Here is a 15,110-nt window from a genome sequence, read left to right on the forward strand (position 1 = left end):
TGAAAAAATAGAGAAATTCCAAGCGCTTTCGTGACTACTCACATTATCAAGGAACTATGAAAGTAAGGCATCCAAGGAAGCTATATAAGGGGTCTGGCCGGCACCTCACTATCAGATCCCACAACGGTTAAACACGTGACGCGCGGCGAGCCAACTTGGATAGGTCCTTGGCACAACTCACCCCACAAACTATTCTACCCAAGAAATAAGAAATTTTAAAGATTATTTGTCCAGTGTATTATTAAATTCTTCCCAAATTCTATTAATTATAAATGGATCTAATTTATATAAACCAAAGGAAATATTCATATTATTGTCAAAACTGCTTTTTATGAAACAAGATTCAATTATATTCCTGTCGACCATGGACTTGCTTGATACTACTTTCTCAACTTTTTGAAAATCAATTGGATGGTTAAAATCCCTTACATGAATAAATAGAGCATTGGAATCTTGTCCAGTTCTAATGCTATATTTATGTTGTTTTAATCTAAGTTCGAGATTTTTACCAGTTTGACCGTAATAAACTTTATCGCAAATTTTACAAGGAATCTTATACACACATCCATCAGCATTTTGGGGGGAATTCTTTATCAAAAGTTTTTTTACTGTATCAAGATTTTTGAATACAACTTTAATATTAAAAGTCTTAAGAAGAGAAGGCATATCAACCAAGTTTTCATGGCAGCAGTTGTATGTTTGTCTAAAATTTCATCTGATAAGTTAATTACAAAATTGTTATTAGCATGCTTTGTCCAATCACTATTTTCAATTAAAATGTCTAATTTTCTTTGTAGTTTGCTCTTGAGTTCATTACAAATTCTTCTGAGTTTATTATAGCAATGATCCAACATACTGTGTTTCCATTCTGATGGAATGGCCTGATTAAAAATACAGGAGAAGGAAGCATTCAAAATATTGAGAAACAAAAAATACTCTTTTAATCAGGCCATTCCATCAGAATGGAAACACAGTATGTTGGATCATTGCTATAATAAACTCAGAAGAATTTGTAATGAACTCAAGAGCAAACTACAAAGAAAATTAGACATTTTAATTGAAAATAGTGATTGGACAAAGCATGCTAATAACAATTTTGTAATTAACTTATCAGATGAAATTTTAGACAAACATACAACTGCTGCTCTAGGTTTTGGCCTAAGTTTTGCAACTTCAAAAAAACTTAATAATGTTGAAATTGCAAAAGCCTTTTGTAACTTTGAAAAATTTTCTGATTTATCCTCTGATGAAATTAATATTAGTAAAGGAATGGTATATAGCTCTATGTTAAAACCAAACATTCCCAATTGCCCTCAAAGATTCTTTAAGTCTTATGATACACTTAATAACAATAAAAATTTGCGCCTTACTAAAGCAGACAAAATAAATGCAATAGTAATTATGAAAGAAAATGATTACCAAGAAAAAATGAATAATCTCTTAGATGATACTGAAACCTATTCTAAACTTAGGAAAAATCCCCTAGAAACCGTTAACAGCAATTTCAATAAAACAATAAAACTTCTACTGAAAGGCAAAGATGAATTAGTCAAACAATTTACTTCCACTAATCCATCTTTGCCTTACATGTATGGACTAATAAAAACACACAAACCAGGGAATCCAGTCAGACCAATTATTAGCTCCATAGGGTCAGTTTCATATAAATTATCCAAATGGCTTGTTGATATTTTGAGCCCTATTGTTGGCAAAATTTCTAACTTTAATGTTAAAAACAACATAGACTTGGTTGATAAACTAAGCTCCTTGACTGACTTAAATGATTTTAACATGGTTAGTTTTGATGTTACTTCCTTGTTTACGAAAGTTCCTGTTGATGATTTATTAAGTTTCTTATCTGAAGAACTCGTTAACTATGATTTACCATTGCCAGTTTCTACTATCATTAAACTTATTAAACTTTGCATTGTTGATGCAAAATTTGTATTTAATGATAAGTTTTACACTCAGAAGTTTGGTATGGCAATGGGAAATCCTCTTTCACCTGTTCTTAGTAACCTATACATGGAATTTTTTGAAACAAGGTTGCTTAACACAATCCTCCCTAATAGAGCTAAATGGTTCAGATATGTTGATGATATTTTGTGTCTTATGCCCAAAAATGTAGATATACACCATTTCCTAGGAAAATTAAATAGCTTAGCCCATTCTATAAACTTTACTGTTGAGTTTGAAGAAAATAACTCATTGCCTTTTCTAGATGTTTTAATTATTAAGGGTAATAATGAATTCAAATTTAAAATTTACAGAAAACCTACAAATAACTGTTCCTATGTCCACTATTATTCCTCGCATCAAGATAGAGTCAAACTGTCTGTTTTCTCATCAATGTTTTTGAGAGCTTTACGAATTTGTAGTCCTGAGTTCATAGATGAGGAAATATCCAAAATTTATGAAATAGGTAATGATTTAAAATACCCAAGAAATGTAATTGATAAATCTTTTAAAGTTGCTAGAAATACTTTTTACAATCCAAAAAGGGACAACCAGCCTTATTCAACTAAAAATATGTTGGTTCTCCCTTACCATGAAAACTTGGTTGATATGCCTTCTCTTCTTAAGACTTTTAATATTAAAGTTGTATTCAAAAATCTTGATACAGTAAAAAAACTTTTGATAAAGAATTCCCCCCAAAATGCTGATGGATGTGTCTATAAGATTCCTTGTAAAATTTGCGATAAAGTTTATTACGGTCAAACTGGTAAAAATCTCGAACTTAGATTAAAACAACATAAATATAGCATTAGAACTGGACAAGATTCCAATGCTCTATTTATTCATGTAAGGGATTTTAACCATCCAATTGATTTTCAAAAAGTTGAGAAAGTAGTATCAAGCAAGTCCATGGTCGACAGGAATATAATTGAATCTTGTTTCATAAAAAGCAGTTTTGACAATAATATGAATATTTCCTTTGGTTTATATAAATTAGATCCATTTATAATTAATAGAATTTGGGAAGAATTTAATAATACACTGGACAAATAATCTTTAAAATTTCTTATTTCTTGGGTAGAATAGTTTGTGGGGTGAGTTGTGCCAAGGACCTATCCAAGTTGGCTCGCCGCGCGTCACGTGTTTAACCGTTGTGGGATCTGATAGTGAGGTGCCGGCTAGACCCCTTATAAAGCTTCCTTGGATGCCTTACTTTCATAGTTCCTTGATAATGTGAGTAGTCACGAAAGCGCTTGGAATTTCTCTATTTTTTCAGAGTGGTTGTTTTGCATATTCTGAAATCACCTGTTTACTGTGATCTTATTGCATATATATATATATATATATATATATATATATATATATATATATATATTTATATATATATATATATATAATGTCGTGCCGAATAGGCAGAACTTGCGATCTTTGCTTAAATAGCAACGCTCATCTTGCCATATAGGACAAGTGAAAATTTGTTTATGCAATAATTTCGCCAAAATCATTCTGAACCTAACGAAAATATATTTCACTGTGTTTGTTTAGTATTAAATTATTGTAAACAAATCTAAAATATATTTTGTTGGGTCAGGCTAAAATAAATTGTTATTGCTATAATAAGGTTAGGTAAGTTTTCTAAGATTCTTTTGGTGCAAAATTAAAATTTTTTACATTAACATTAATGAAAACAATATATCTTTAAACGTACAAGATAAAATTTTAGAAAGGACTTAATTTTAAATGAGTTCTTGCTAACTGACCAGTTTTACATATTCGGCACGACATACATACATATACATATATATATATATATATATATATATATATATATATATATATATATATATATATATATATATATATATATTTTTATTATCACACCGGCCGATTCCCACCAAGGCAGGGTGGCCCGAAAAAGAAAAACTTTCACCATCATTCACTCCATCACTGTCTTGCCAGAAGGGTGCTTTACACTACAGTTTTTAAACTGCAACATTAACACCCCTCCTTCAGAGTGCAGGCACTGTACTTCCCATCTCCAGGACTCAAGTCCGGCCTGCCGGTTTCCCTGAATCCCTTCATAAATGTTACTTTGCTCACACTCCAACAGCACGTCAAGTATTAAAAACCATTTGTCTCCATTCACTCCAATCAAACACGCTCAAGCATGCCTGCTGGAAGTCCAAGCCCCTCGCACACAAAACCTCCTTTACCCCCTCCCTCCAACCCTTCCTAGGCCGACCCCTACCCCGCCTTCCTTCCACTACAGACTGATACACTCTTGAAGTCATTCTGTTTCGCTCCATTCTCTCTACATGTCCGAACCACCTCAACAACCCTTCCTCAGCCCTCTGGACAACAGTTTTGGTAATCCCGCACCTCCTCCTAACTTCCAAACTACGAATTCTCTGCATTATATTCACACCACACATTGCCCTCAGACATGACATCTCCACTGCCTCCAGCCTTCTCCTCGCTGCAACATTCATCACCCACGCTTCACACCCATATAAGAGCGTTGGTAAAACTATACTCTCATACATTCCCCTCTTTGCCTCCAAGGACAAAGTTCTTTGTCTCCACAGACTCCTAAGTGCACCACTCACTCTTTTTCCCTCATCAATTCTATGATTCACCTCATCTTTCATAGACCCATCCGCTGACACGTCCACTCCCAAATATCTGAATACGTTCACCTCCTCCATACTCTCTCCCTCCAATCTGATATTCAATCTTTCATCACCTAATCTTTTTGTTATCCTCATAACCTTACTCTTTCCTGTATTCACCTTTAATTTTCTTCTTTTGCACACCCTACCAAATTCATCCACCAATCTCTGCAACTTCTCTTCAGAATCTCCCAAGAGCACAGTGTCATCAGCAAAGAGCAGCTGTGACAACTCCCACTTTGTGTGTGATTCTTTATCTTTTAACTCCACGCCTCTTGCCAAGACCCTCGCATTTACTTCTCTTACAACCCCATCTATAAATATATTAAACAACCACGGTGACATCACACATCCTTGTCTAAGGCCTACTTTTACTGGGAAAAAAATTTCCCTCTTTCCTACATACTCTAACTTGAGCCTCACTATCCTCGTAAAAACTCTTCACTGCTTTCAGTAACCTACCTCCTACACCATACACTTGCAACATCTGCCACATTGCCCCCCTATCCACCCTGTCATACGCCTTTTCCAAATCCATAAATGCCACAAAGACCTCTTTAGCCTTATCTAAATACTGTTCACTTATATGTTTCACTGTAAACACCTGGTCCACACACCCCCTACCTTTCCTAAAGCCTCCTTGTTCATCTGCTATCCTATTCTCCGTCTTACTCTTAATTCTTTCAATTATAACTCTACCATACACTTTACCAGGTACACTCAACAGACTTATCCCCCTATAATTTTTGCACTCTCTTTTATCCCCTTTGCCTTTATACAAAGGAACTATGCATGCTCTCTGCCAATCCCTAGGTACCTTACCCTCTTCCATACATTTATTAAACAATTGCACCAACCACTCCAAAACTATATCCCCACCTGCTTTTAACATTTCTATCTTTATCCCATCAATCCCGGCTGCCTTACCCCCTTTCATTTTACCTACTGCCTCACGAACTTCCCCCACACTCACAACTGGCTCTTCCTCACTCCTACAAGATGTTATTCCTCCTTGCCCTATACACGAAATCACAGCTTCCCTATCTTCATCAACATTTAACAATTCCTCAAAATATTCCTTCCATCTTCCCAATACCTCTAACTCTCCATTTAATAACTCTCCTCTCCTATTTTTAACTGACAAATCCATTTGTTCTCTAGGCTTTCTTAACTTGTTAATCTCACTCCAAAACTTTTTCTTATTTTCAACAAAATTTGTTGATAACATCTCACCCACTCTCTCATTTGCTCTCTTTTTACATTGCTTCACCACTCTCTTAACCTCTCTCTTTTTCTCCATATACTCTTCCCTCCTTGCATCACTTCTACTTTGTAAAAACTTCTCATATGCTAACTTTTTCTCCCTTACTACTCTCTTTACATCATCATTCCACCAATCGCTCCTCTTCCCTCCTGCACCCACTTTCCTGTAACCACAAACTTCTGCTGAACACTCTAACACTACATTTTTAAACCTACCCCATACCTCTTCGACCCCATTGCCTATGCTCTCATTAGCCCATCTATCCTCCAATAGCTGTTTATATCTTACCCTAACTGCCTCCTCTTTTAGTTTATAAACCTTCACCTCTCTCTTCCCTGATGCTTCTATTCTCCTTGTATCCCATCTACCTTTTACTCTCAGTGTAGCTACAACTAGAAAGTGATCTGATATATCTGTGGCCCCTCTATAAACATGTACATCCTGAAGTCTACTCAACAGTCTTTTATCTACCAATACATAATCCAACAAACTACTGTCATTTCGCCCTACATCATATCGTGTATACTTATTTATCCTCTTTTTCTTAAAATATGTATTACCTATAACTAAACCCCTTTCTATACATATATATATATATATATACATATATATATATATATAATATATATATATATATATATATATATATATATATATATATATGTCGTGCCGAATAGGCAAAACTTGCGATCTTGACTTAAATAGCAACTCTCATCTTGCCATATAGGACAAGTGAAAATTTGTGTATGCAATAATTTCGCCAAAATCATCCTGAACCCAACGAAAAAAATATATTTCACTGTGTTTGTTTAGCATTAAATTATTGTAAACAAATCTAAAATATATTTAATTGGGTTAGGCTAAAATAAATTGTTCTTGTTATAATAGGGTTAGGTAAGTTTTCTAAGTTCCTTTTGGTGCAAAATTATAAATTTTTACATCAACATTAATGAAAAAAATATATCTTTAAACGTATAAGAGAAAATTTTAGAAAGGACTTAATTTTAAACTAGTTCTTGCTAATTGACCAGTTTTACATATTCGGCACGACATATATATACATATATATAAATATATATATATATATATATATATATATATATATATATATATATATATATATATATTGGACTGATTAAATCGACTCCAAGCTGAGGGACTGATTACCTCAATCTCCTTCTGATCTTTAACCATTCTTCTCTGTATTGGACCGAAGAAGCCATTGGTTGGCGAAACGTTTCCAGAATAATGGTACCCAAGCATTGCACAAGTGTCTAATTCATCAACTCGTTGGTTCTGTGAACCATTTATCTACAGTGTGTTAAGCTCGCTACTCTTCCTTGTCACTGTCAGTCTCCCGCCTCTTTTCTAAGTGTTATCATATAATCCTTCACTGTCATCTGTTGTGGCTGTGAAGTAGACTTGACTCTCGTCTTTCACTTCATTGCCGTGTTTTTTAGAGTTTCCTCTTCATCGAAAGATGACGGTGTCTGGCTCTTTCGCTGCCTTCATTCCTCTGTTGTGTTGGGTGTAGTGTGAGCTTTACATTCACTTACCCGCAGGTTGCTACAAACTTGTTACCTCTGGCTGATTATTTGTTTCCTGGGTTGATTGTTTCCTAAATTCATCGTCCCTCTTTACTAACGCCTGACAATGAGTCGTAGCTCCAGAATTACCTTTCCTATAAGTTTCTTCTAGATTTCTTCACATTTACTTATTCAGTGATGAACTGATAATAGTCTATGAAAGACCGAAACATCGTTTTAAGTTTCTACTCTAAAGTGAAGGTTACTGGTGAATTCTCATCTTTAGTTGGGCTTCCACCAGGTAACTTACAAATAGCGGCATTTTAAATTCAATCATATCTCTGTCTGTCTTGCTGGAGGTGATAACATTCAGTCTGGCTGGTTCATCGTTCCCTCTTGTTGGATCTTATACATTATAGTTGAGAATTACGTATCAAATATGAAGCAGTTTGTATCTCGACGTCTCCTGGTGCGTGTCAGTCTTCCCATTGTATATTTCCATGGTAAAATCCCCTAATATTTTTACTCTAACCCTTTTTACTTGTTTTCTCTGTAGTTTTTAATGATTATCATCACTGCTATGTTATATTTATCTCTATATTACGATCGCAGGCTCTTTTACACTCCTGTTGTACCTGGTCATGTAAGATGCCAGCCCAAACATTGTCAACAAAACAATTATTTATATTGTATTCATGGGAGTAGCGCTTAACACGTATGGGTCATACAGCTCCAAGGGTAATGGAAGGCATTCAGGTTAAATCCAAGAGAACAACAGATCCAATTCCTTGGGTCAAGAGCCCCTTACCAGCACCAAGGAACCTCCCTTATGGGGACAACAATTAAGAGAACGAAAAATAGTGTACACCAGACGTTAGCTGTTAAATAACCATATATTCCCACCACCAAGCTTATTTACAAGTGGGTTTAACACATACCATAATATGAGTGAGTGTTGAAAGAGATCGTAAGTATGAGAACTCTCACGAGCTGCAGTTTTCACACACCCATACAGAGAAGACTTAGTATGGTGTTAACCATCCCGAGGCTTGTGAAGAACTGAAGCTCTAGGGTGACCCCCTATATACAAGGTAGCCTACTCTGGGGCTCCTCTCCTCACCCTGACTGACACAAACTAGTTACCCAGCATGCAGATGGTGCACTCATCCATGCAGGCGAAAAATTACCATGCTGAATGTTAATTATTGGTGACATACATGACAAGACTGTGGTTACACGTCACCTGTACTAACATCTTCGATGAATGCCACACTCTGGGTCTCTTATTTGTTAGTGGGATGTAAATATGTGCGCATGTGCACACAGACTGGGTGGCAGGTTTTACACTGCTGCTGAGGCTCTCAGTGCAGATACACTGATACTGCCAGACGCTTAAAATTCCCTAATGCTCCTTTCCTTTTTGAGCACTGACATACTCTGTGGCAGTAGTAGCACTCCAACAATAATATGACTATCAGTGGTGACTTCAGTGGTAAGCTAACAATGGTACTCAAGTCATAGCATTATGTCACTGACACTCTGTAGCACTACTGATACTGATAATAGTGGTACTCTCTAGAAATAGTGGTATTCTCTGGCATCAATGGAACTCTGACACTGGCACCCTGGTACTGTCACTCTCTAGAACTGATGATGATCCGACAATAGTTACACACCGGCACTCGCTGGCAGAAGTGGCACTTTGACAACTGTGGCACTCTGGAATCAGTGACACTCTAGCAATAACACCCAGGTCATAATGGCACTCTCGAGCACTAGCACTCTCTAGCACTAGTGGAACTCACTGGCACTAGCGGAACTGAACAAGGTGTGTGAAATTTCCTGAGAGTGATCCTCACCTCGTTCATGTAATGAGAGGATGAAGTTGGCTTATGGGGCAGCTCTGTTGTTGTTTTGTTATTGTTGTTATTGTTGTTATTGTTGTTATTGTTGTTGTTGTTGTTGTTGTTGTTGTTGTTGTTGTTGTTGTTGTTGGTGGTGGTGGCGGCGGCGGCGGCGGTGATAGTTATTACATATTAATACCTATGCCACTGCAATGGATTCCACAATGGGACTCACAAATACAGATTTGTAAACAGGTCGTAAAAAAAGTGTTTCCACAATAATGTTTTACCATCAAAGTTGAACCCGAGTTCTTAATAAACCCTGAAATTATATTAAGGAAGGATACATGTATCTAAATACTTTAAGAATTAAGTAGTGTATATTAGTGAACAAAACTCATTCTTTCTGACGATTCAAATACAGTAATTGAGGAAATACTTCATACACTATGTATACTGTGAAGGAACATATATGAAGTATATGTGATCACAGGATCCAAATAACCATGACACCTTAAATAATTTGTCCTAGATACAACGTTGAGAAACAGTAGTGAACACCATGAATAACAAAAACACATGGAACAACAACAGCAACCACTAAACATGCAAAAGTGGATGCAAAGAGGTCTTAAAACCGAAGCAAAGTCACAATTAAAATGCTAGGTAGTGTAATGCCCCGACTCTGACAATGCACTGACAGCCAACAACGTAATTATCCAGAGACAAGCTCTAGACAGCAAGGTATCACGACAGGATTATCTTGCAACCAACCACAAGACAGATATATGAACCTTACATGGGAATCTTGTTAGATAAATCCCACAAGAACACCAGTTCATTCTCTCATCACCAGGCATATAAGAACTCTCAGAAGAGTAGAGAACAAAAACTGACAAAGAGAGGCAGCTCTCCTCACTAGACGATTTCTAGAATTTTTTGAGAAACTGGAGTTGCTAAACAATAATCACAGAAGTATCGTTCATTCATACTCATAATATTGCCAATGACACAGAGATGTGTCACAGGTGAGAAGGTCACCCCTCTACTGGGCTCAACAAATAGGGAAAAGTGTGAGAAAATCTGAAAAACAGATTGCATCTAGTGCACCTGGCCTGTTATCACGTGCTCACCTCCTGTACCAAAACAAACCCACGTAAGCTACACGTCCTAAACACCCAACCCAGCACTAACGTCATAAATACTAATACTGTATTTCTTGCGCAGAATGACAATAACATATTTTTTATGATTTTTGGTAAACATATCTTGTAGACAAAATAAACCTTACAGATAATAAACCATATATGAAATAAATGATAAGTGTAACAAAGTTGAAAGTAATAAAGCATCTGTACTGACGCTTTGTTACTTTCAACAACACTAATTAGTATAAAAATTGTCCGAGTCTTTGTAGGTTACTTTCTAACAATATCATAGTTTTGTGTGTTATAATATACGTTAAAATGAATGTTGTGTGTGTTATAATGTATGTTGTGGGTGTTATAATGTACGTTGTGTGTGTTATAATGTATGTTGTGGGTGTTATAATGTACGTTGTGTGTGTTATAATGTATGTTGTGTGTGTTATAATGTATGTTGTGGGTGTTATAATGTATGTTGTGGGTGTTATAATGTATGTTGTGTGTGTTATAATGTATGTTGTGTGTGTTATAATGTATGTTGTGTGTGTTATAATGTACGTTGTGTGTGTTATATTGTATGTTGTGTGTGTTATAATGTATGTTGTGTGTGTTATAATGTATGTTGTGGGTGTTATAATGTACGTTGTGTGTGTTATAATGTATGTTGTGTGTGTTATAATGTATGTTGTGGGTGTTATAATGTATGTTGTGTGTGTTATAATGTATGTTGTGTGTGTTATAATGTATGTTGTGTGTGTTATAATGTACGTTGTGTGTGTTATATTGTATGTTGTGTGTGTTATAATGTATGTTGTGTGTGTTATAATGTATGTTGTGGGTGTTATAATGTATGTTGTGTGTGTTATAATGTATGTTGTGTGTGTTATAATGTATGTTGTGTGTGTTATAATGTATGTTGTGGGTGTTATAATGTATGTTGTGTGTGTTATAATGTACGTTGTGTGTGTTATAATGTATGTTGTGTGTGTTATAATGTATGTTGTGGGTGTTATAATGTATGTTGTGGGTGTTATAATGTATGTTGTGTGTGTTATAATGTATGTTGTGTGTGTTATAATGTATGTTGTGTGTGTTATAATGTATGTTGTGGGTGTTATAATGTATGTTGTGTGTGTTATAATGTATGTTGTGTGTGTTATAATGTATGTTGTGGGTGTTATAATGTATGTTGTGTGTGTTATAATGTATGTTGTGTGTGTTATAATGTATGTTGTGTGTGTTATAATGTATGTTGTGTGTGTTACAATGTATGTTGTGTGTTATAATGTATGTTGTGTGTGTTATAATGTATGTTGTGGGTGTTATAATGTATGTTGTGGGTGTTATAATGTATGTTGTGTGTGTTATAATGTATGTTGTGGGTGTTATAATGTATGTTGTGTGTTATAATGTATGTTGTGTGTGTTATAATGTATGTTGTGGGTGTTATAATGTATGTTGTGTGTGTTATAATGTATGTTGTGTGTGTTATAATGTATGTTGTGTGTGTTATAATGTATGTTGTGTGTGTTATAATGTATGTTGTGGGTGTTATAATGTATGTTGTGGGTGTCATAATGTATGTTGTATGTGTTATAATGTATGTTGTGTGTGTTATAATGTATGTTGTGGGTGTTATAATGTATGTTGTGTGTGTTATAATGTATGTTGTGTGTGTTATAATGTATGTTGTGTGTGTTATAATGTATGTTGTGTGTGTTATAATGTATGTTGTGGGTGTTATAATGTATGTTGTGGGTGTTATAATGTATGTTGTGGGTGTCATAATGTATGTTGTATGTGTTATAATGTATGTTGTGTGTGTTATAATGTATGTTGTGGGTGTTATAATGTATGTTGTGTGTGTTATAATGTATGTTGTGGGTGTTATAATGTATGTTGTGGGTGTTATAATGTATGTTGTGTTATAATGTATGTTGTGTGTGCTATAATGTATGTTGTGGGTGTTATAATGTACGTTGTGTGTGTTATAATGTATGTTGTGTGTGTTATAATGCATGTTGTGTGTGTTATAATGTACGTTGTGTGTGTTATAATGTATGTTGTGTGTGTTATAATGTACGTTGTGTGTGTTATAATGTATGTTGTGTGTGTTATAATGTATGTTGTGTGTGTTATAATGTATGTTGTGGGTGTTATAATGTATGTTGTGTGTGTTATAATGTATGTTGTGGGTGTTATAATGTATGTTGTGGGTGTTATAATGTATGTTGTGTTATAATGTATGTTGTGGGTGTTATAATGTATGTTGTGGGTGTTATAATGTATGTTGTGGGTGTTATAATGTATGTTGTGGGTGTTATAATGTATGTTGTGTTATAATGTTGTGGGTGTTATAATGTATGTTGTGTGTGTTATAATGTATGTTGTGTGTGTTATAATGTACGTTGTGTGTGTTATAATGTACGTTGTGTGTTATAATGTATGTTGTGTGTGTTATAATGTATGTTGTGTGTGTTACAATGTATGTTGTGTGTGTTATAATGTATGTTGTGGGTGTTATAATGTACGTTGTGTGTGTTATAATGTATGTTGTGGGTGTTATAATGTATGTTGTGTGTGTTATAATGTATGTTGTGTGTGTTATAATGTATGTTGTGGGTGTTATAATGTACGTTGTGTGTGTTATAATGTATGTTGTGTTTGTTATAATGTATGTTGTGTGTGTTATAATGTACGTTGTGGGTGTTATAATGTATGTTGTGTGTGTTATAATGTATGTTGTGTGTGTTATGATGTATGTTGTGGGTGTTATAATGTATGTTGTGTGTGTTATAATGTACGTTGTGTGTGTTATAATGTATGTTGTGTGTGTTATAATGTACGTTGTGTGTGTTATAATGTACGTTGTGTGTGTTATAATGTATGTTGTGTGTGTTATAATGTATGTTGTGTGTGTTATAATGTACGTTGTGTGTGTTATAATGTACCTTGTGGGTGTTATAATGTATGTTGTGGGTGTTATAATGTATGTTGTGTTACAATGTATGTGTTATAATGCATGATGTGGGTGTTATATGTGTTATAATGTATGTTGTGTTTTATAATGTGCTATAATGCGTGTTGTGTTATAATGTATATATATATATATATATATATATATATATATATATATATATATACTATATATATATATATATATATATATATATATATATATCATAGTGTATGTCATGATGTTGCAGTGTTTTAATGTTATATATATATTATAATATGTGCTATAATTTATGTTATAATTCGTCGCAAACTAAAAAAAATAATCCTGATGATCAATCCTCCTTTCTAAAACAAGAAATCTAGAAATAATTAAAACAAAAATCGTTCCCCAGAACACGGCTTCAATCGAGTAAATTCATTTTCGCTCCAGTGCTCGAAATTCACAATAAAAGGGAACACACCAGAACAAATGTCCCGGCCTGTGCTCGCTCATAAATATTCCGCTGACTCCTCGCTGCATAAATTCCAGGGAATTAGGAATTTAATTGAAACAGCGGGATTTGGTGTTAAAGCGGAATATCCTGTGTCGTAGAGGAGATGGTTGGTGTTTGACACTCAGTGCCCGGCAAGTGATACTTTGAGTTTGATAAACGAGTAGGAACGAGGAGGGAGAGAGGGAGGGAGGTGGGGAGAGAAAGGTAGAGAGAGAGAGAGAGAGAGAGAGAGAGAGAGAGAGAGAGAGAGAGAGAGAGAGAGAGAGAGAGAGAGAGAGAGAGAGAGATGGTTAAGACAGACATCGGATACCATACCAATGCTGTCTGTTGAGAACTATTTCTATCTAGACTAAGAACCTCCTGTATTTTCTGTGTGTATGAGTGAAAAATAGAAAAGCGGAGGGCTCTCCGAAAGCACTGGACATTGCTGCTGCTTTCGACCGTGTATGGCACCAGGGACTCTTGGTAAAACTGCAAGCACTAGAAGTCACCTGTTCTGCACTATGTCTTAGTGATAACCTTCAAGGTAGATCTTTTAACGTAGTTCTCAACAGGACAGAGCAGATAAGACACTCTACTGGTGCAAATGTTCCACAGGGAAGTGTGTTTGAGCCATTGTTACGGAATGTATACATACTTCAATGACCTTCAACTCATCCCAAAGTCACATCCATACACAGACGCAGACGACTGTACTCTGACTTTTACTTATCCTAGAGAGGAAATGCCAGCTGCTCCAAATTACATCAATCACCAGCTAAGAGATATATCAGCCTGGGGAATACGATGGCAGGTCACATTTGCTCCTGAGAGAACACAAATGATGATGGTCTCTAAGCACCATGATAGTAATGCTGGAACAGTGGTAAGAATGAATGGGAGAGTGCTGGGACCTGGAAACGAAACTGATACCGTTGTGGTGAAATCTGACTTCAAACTGACTATGAAGAATCATGTTGTAAATCTTGCAAAGTGGTCAGGAAGCTTACACCACTTAGACGTATCTCGAATCTGCTCGACAGTAAACGTTGAAACATTCTGTACGTGGCACGCGTACAATCACACCTTGAATATGCTCCACTTTCTTGGATTACTTTGCCCTCTGTCTAATCTTCGACTTCTTGACAGAATAAAGAACAAAAGACGGCTCATCTCTCGCCTGGACAGATCTGTCATTTCAGCAGAGCCTTCAACACAGGAGGGATGTGGGTGGCCTTACTGTTAAGTACAAGACCAATATCGTCAAAGTACCAC

Source organism: Cherax quadricarinatus, chromosome 56, assembly GCF_038502225.1.
Source record: "Cherax quadricarinatus isolate ZL_2023a chromosome 56, ASM3850222v1, whole genome shotgun sequence".
Lineage (NCBI taxonomy): Eukaryota > Metazoa > Arthropoda > Malacostraca > Decapoda > Parastacidae > Cherax > Cherax quadricarinatus.